Source organism: Symphalangus syndactylus, chromosome 14 (genome assembly GCF_028878055.3).
Source record: "Symphalangus syndactylus isolate Jambi chromosome 14, NHGRI_mSymSyn1-v2.1_pri, whole genome shotgun sequence".
Classification (NCBI taxonomy): domain Eukaryota; kingdom Metazoa; phylum Chordata; class Mammalia; order Primates; family Hylobatidae; genus Symphalangus; species Symphalangus syndactylus.
Window position 1 is genome coordinate 114,624,136 of NC_072436.2, and position 5,965 is coordinate 114,630,100.

Genomic DNA, 5,965 nt, shown 5'->3' on the forward strand with positions numbered 1-5,965 from the left:
GGGGCGCCAGCTGCCAGGCGGGGCGTGCGCGTCGGGGGAGGGGGCGGCGGGAGCCGGCGCTGGGTCGAGGGAGGGGGAAGGGAGGGCGGCGCGGCCGCGGGGAGCGGGCACCGGGAGGGAGGGGTGGGAGAGGGAAGGGGGGCGCCGAGCCGCGCGCGTCCTCCTCGGCCCCATCCTCACGCCACCCCCCCCGCGGCCCCGCCCCCGGCCCGAGGGCAGCGCTAGGACACGGCCGGGAGGTGGCCTGGGGGGGGCGGGGGAGCCCGAGACGGCCCGCCCTCGGGGAAGCCCGGGGAGGGGGCCGGGCGCGCGGGCCTAGAGGAAAAGCCCCGCAGACCGGGAAGATGGAGGAGGTCGCGGCGGCGGAGCGGGCGGGGACCCCTCGCCTCTTCCCGCGGGGTCACCTTGGCCAGGCCCCCCTGCGGCCCCGGGCGGCGGGGAAGGCGGCAGGAATGCCTCTCTGCGGGCCCTGATTTCTCCGCCCAGCCCAGTTCCAGGAACGCGCAGGCAGCGCCCGGCGGGCAGAGGTCCCGGATCCCGATGCCGGGCGGCGCAAACCAGGGTTCGGGGCCCGGCGCAACCCCTCACGCTGGTCAGACGGCGGGCGACTCCCTGCCGTGCCCTCGGTCTCAGTTTCCCTCACGGTAAATGATGACGAGGCCCGATGCCGAGCAATCCGGGCTTCCGCTTGGTTCCTAGCTTGGTCGAGGCATTTGGGACCACCTGCATCCACTAGCCCGAGCGCCGCGGGAGGTCTAGATCCCTCCTGGACATCAGCACCCTACGCGGCGCCCGCGGCCAGGGCAGCGAGTGCAGTGAGCGGATACACGCGAGGGAGAAACCCCGCACCCGGCCCAGCTGTTTTCTGCCCCGTGTTGAACCACAGACTCGCGTTCTTGAGTGTGTTTTGTTTGGGCTAATCCTGTGCCCCCCGCCCTGTTATCTTCTTGCTGCTCTGCTGTATGCTGGCAAATCGTAGTTCAAAAAAACAGCCCTCCTGCTGTTGGACACCCCCTCTTCCCAGCGCAGTTGGCCTTGAGGAGCCTAGGAGACGAAAAAGGCATCTCAGAATCAGCATCCCCTAGAGGTAAGGCATCTGACGCTGGTTTTAAGTCCGTCTTCATTCGTGCATTTGATGCTGCGGTCCCCTCCAGAGACTGAAGCACGTGGCTCTTGATCACAAGGCATCCATGGCAGGCACAAGGCTTGGCACATAGTAGGTGCTCATGGGCTGGTGCCCATAGTACTATGGGCTGGCACATAGTAGGTGCTCATGGGCTGGTGCCCATAGTACTGGTGCCCATAGTACTATGGGCTGGCACATAGTAGGTGCTCATAGGTTATGTGGACACACAATCGATGCTCATTGTATTTTAAGAGAATGCACACATAGTAGGTGCTCAGGACGTTGTGAGTGAATACACACATAGTAGGTGTGGACTCGTAATGGATGCTCATGTTTTGGTCTAATGGACACATATTAGGTGCTCATGACCTATTGTGGAAATGGGCACATAGTAGGTGCGCAGGAGCTGTAGGTTGTACCTGGAAGGGATGTAGGAAGGCCGTTTGCCTGGAGCAAAGGCTCAGAAGTTGGCGATTTAGAGGTGACCTCCCCCAGCCTCCACCCTCACCTCACCCGGGTCTCCTGAGTGTGGATAACTTGGAGTGTGGCCGGGTTAAACATTAGCCGGGAGATGGGCCCCCGGGGAAGGCCAACTTCGGGACCTAGCGCTTCCAGGAGGGGGCTATTAAGGGCCGACTCTCTGGGTCCGGCGACCTGCGCGGGCGTCCGGAAGGGCCGAGGCCGAGGCCCGCAGAGCGCCCCCTCCCGGCGGTGGGAATCGCTGCGCTTCAGCCCGGAGCGCTGCCCTGCAGCCGACCGCATCCGACCTCAGGCAGGCAGAGCAGCCCTGGGGTCAAGTTGTGTAGAAAAAAGGTACAGGAGACGCTAGTTTAAATCTGTTAGCAAAAATGGTTATTGGTCAGGCGCGGTGGCTCATACCTGTAATCCCAGCACTTTGGGAGGCCAAAGTGGGAAGATCCCTGGAGCCCAGGAGTTGGAGACCAGCCTGGGCAACACAGCAAGACCCCCACCTCCCGCCTAATCTCTATTATATTTTTTAAAATTGACCGGGCGTGGTGGCTCACGCCTGTAATCCCAGCGTTTTGAGAGACTGAGGCGGGCAGATCACTTGAGGTCAGGAGTTTGAAACCAGCCTGGCCAACATGGTGAAACCCTGTCCTTACCAAAAATACAAAAATTAGCTGGGCATGGTGGCACGTGCTTGTAATCCCAGCTACTCAGGAGGTTTAGGCAGGAGAATCGCTTGAGCCTGGGAGGCATAGGTTGCAGTGAGCCGAGATCGCACCACTGTACTCCAGCATGGGCGACAGAGCAAGAATAATAATAATAATAATAATTTTTTAAAATGTTTATTGAGTGTTTGCAGGATGCCAAGCCCTGTGCCACAGTGTGGATAAATGGCAAGCAGCCCCAGCAGGGGAGACAGACCTGAACCAAATGACCAGAGAAATCAGACGACTCCGTGCCATGAGGGAGACTTGACCAGAAGCAACTTCACCGTTGAGGGTCTTTTTTAGAGATTTATTTATTTATTTATTTATTTATGAGACAGGGCCTCCCACTGTCGCCCGGGCTGGAGTGCAGTGGCACCATCTTGGCTCACTGCAAGCTCCGCCTCCCGGGTTCAAGCTATTCTCCTGCCTCAGCCTCCCCAGTAGCTGGGACTACAGGCGCCCGCCATCATGCTCGGTTAATTTTTTTTATATTTTTAGTAGAGACAGGGTTTCACGCTGTTGGCCAGGCTGGTCTTGAACTCCTGACTTCATGATCTGCCCGCCTCAGTCTCCCAAAGTGCTGGGATTACAGGCATGAGCCACTGCGCCCCGCCTTTTTGAGAGATTTCTGCATGTTGCTCCCAGGAAGAACTCTGACATGGGCTCCCCAACTCCCTCTGGGTTCTTACATCTGAATGGCGAAGCAGAGCTCTCTTTTCTGAGGCTCCTGTGATGAGTAAATGCGGTGCGCTCCCAATACATGTTAGCAATCACTGGGAGATGTCAGGCCCAGCACAGGGCTTGTCAATTCCAGGAATTAGCTGCTGTCTGCTTAGTCTCCAGCAAACCCCTTAAATTTGGCTGTTTGGCTCCTGCAAAACCAGTAAGAGTGAAGAAAGAACTGTGTGGTCTTGGTTGGGGTGATTTAACCAGAAACCTCCAGTTCTCGGCCAGGCACGGTGGCTCACACTTATAATCCCAGCACTCGGCCGGGCGCGATGTCAAGCCTGTAATCCCAGCACTTTGGGAGGCCAAGGGGGGTGGATCACGAGGTCGGGAGATCGAGACCATCCTGGCTAACATGGTGAAAACCCGTCTCTACTAAAAATACAAAAAATTAGCCAGGCATGGTGGCGGGTACCTGTAGTCCCAGCTACTCGGGAGGCTGAGGCAGGAGAATGCCATCAACCCAGGAGGCAGAACTTGCAGTGAGCCGAGATCATGCCACTGCACTCCAGCCTGGGCAACAGAGCGAGACTCCGTCTCAAAAAAAAAAAAAAAAAAGAAAAGAAAAATCCCAGCACTTTGGGAAGCTGAGGCTGGCGGATCACCTGAGGTCAGAAGTTCGAGACCAGCCTGGCCAACTTGGTGAAACCCCGCCTCTACTAAAAATACAAAAATTAAGCCGGGAGCAGTGGCTCACGCCTGTAATCCTAGCACTTTGAGAGGCCAAGGTGGGCGGATCACAAGGTGAGGAGATCGAGACCATCCTGGCTAACACAGTGAAACCCTGTCTCTACTAAAAATACAAAAAATTAGCCGGGCGTGGTGGCAGGTGCCTGTAGTCCCAGCTACTCAGGAGACTGAGGCAGGAGAATGGTGTGAACCCAGGAGGCGGAGCTTGCAGTGAGCCGAGATGGCGCCACTGCACTCCAGCCCGGGCAACAGTGCGAGACCCCGTCTCAAAAAAAAAAAAAAAAAAAAATTAGCCAAGCATAGTGGCATGAGCCTGTAATCCCAGCTATTTGGGAGGCTGAGTCAGGAGAATCGCTTGAACCTGGGAGGCAGAGGTTGCAGTGGACCGAGATCATGCTATTGCACTCTAGCCTGGGTGACAAAGCAGGACTCCATCTCAAAATCTCAAAAAAAAAAAAAGAATAAGAAACTTCCAGTTCTCAGCCAGACCAGTCTTTCTTTTTTTACTTTTCTCTGAATTTTTTTAGAGACAGGGTCTCCTTCTCTTGCCCAGGTTGGACTGCAATGGCTCTATCCTAGCTCACTGTAGCCTCCCTCCAACTTCGGGGCTCAAGCAAGCCTCCCAACTCAGCCTCCCAACATGCTGGGATTACAGGTGTGAGCCACCTCCAGACCAGTTCTTTCTCTCTACCAGACATTTTATTTTTTTACTTTTATTTTTATTTGTATAAATAGAGACAGGGCCGGGCACAGTGGCTCACACCTGTAATCCCAACACTCTATGAGCCAAGGTGGGAGGATCACTTGAGCCCAAGAGTTTGAGACCAGCCTGGGCAATATAATGAGACCCCAGACTTTTTTTTTTTTTTTTTTTTGAGACAGAGTTTTGCTCTTGTCGCCCAGGCTGGAGTCCAATGGTGCGACATCTCGGCTCACTACAACCTCTGCCTCCTGGGTTCAAGCGATTCTCCTGCCTCAGCCTCCCAAGTAGCTGGGATTACAGGCACTCGCCACCATGCCGGCTAATTTTTTGTATTTTTAGTGGAGATGAGAGTTCACCGTGTTGCTCAGGCTGGTCTTGAACTCTTGACCTCAGGTGATCCACCCGCTCCGGCCTCCCAAGAGACCACATCTCTTTATAAAAAATAAAAAGTTAGCTGGGCCAGGCGGGGCGCAGTGGCTCACGCTTGTAATCCCAGCACTTTGGGAGGCCGAGGCGGGCGGATCATGAGGTCAGGAGATCGAGACCACGGTGAAACCCCGTCTCTACTAAAAATACAAAAAATTAGCCGGGCGTGGTGGCGGGTGCCTGTAGTCCCAGCTACTCGGAGAGGCTGAGGCAGGAGAATGGCGTGAACCCGGGAGGCGGAGCTTGCAGTGAGCCGAGATTGCGCCACTGCACTCCAGCCTGGGTGACAGAGCGAGACTCTGTCTCAAAAAAAAAAAAAAAAAAAGTTAGCTGGGCCTGGTGCCACACATCGGTAATCCCAGCTACTTGGGAGGCTGAGGTGGAAGGATCGCTGGAGCCCAGGAGATCAAGGCTGCAGTGAGCTATATGATCATGCCACTGCACTCCAGTCCGGGTGACAGAGCAAGACCCTGTCTAAAAAAAATAATAATAGCTGGGTGCGTTGGCTCACACCTGTAATCCCAGCACTCTGGGAGGCCGAGGCGGGCAAATCACCTGAGGTCAGGGTTTGAGATCAGCCTGCCTAACATGGTGAAGCCCTGTCTCTACTAAAAATACAAAAAGTAGCTGGGCGTGGTGGTGTGCGCCTGTAATCCCAGCTACTGGAGAGGCTGAGACCGGAGAATCGCTTGGACCCAGGGGGCGGAGGTTGCAGTGAGCCAAGATAGCGCCACTCTACTCCAGCCTGGGCAACAGAGCAAGACTCTGTCTCAAATAATAATAATAATAAGACGAATGTGTTGGCCTGTAGTCCCAGCTACTTGGGAAGTTAAGGCAGAAGGATCACTTGAACCTGGGAAGTGGAGGCTGCAGTGAGCTGAGATTGTGCCGCTCCAGCCTGGGTGACAGAGTGAGAATATGTCTCAAAATAATAATAATATTTAGAGATAGGTCTCACCATCTTGCCCAGGCTGGTCATGAACTCCTGGGCTCAAGTGATCCTCCTGCCTCAGCCTCCCGAAGTGCGGGGATTCCAGGTGTGAGCCATCCCCAGCTCTTTCTCTCTACTGGACATTTTCATTATATTCATGACAACCGCACAGAGAAGTTCACTAACTT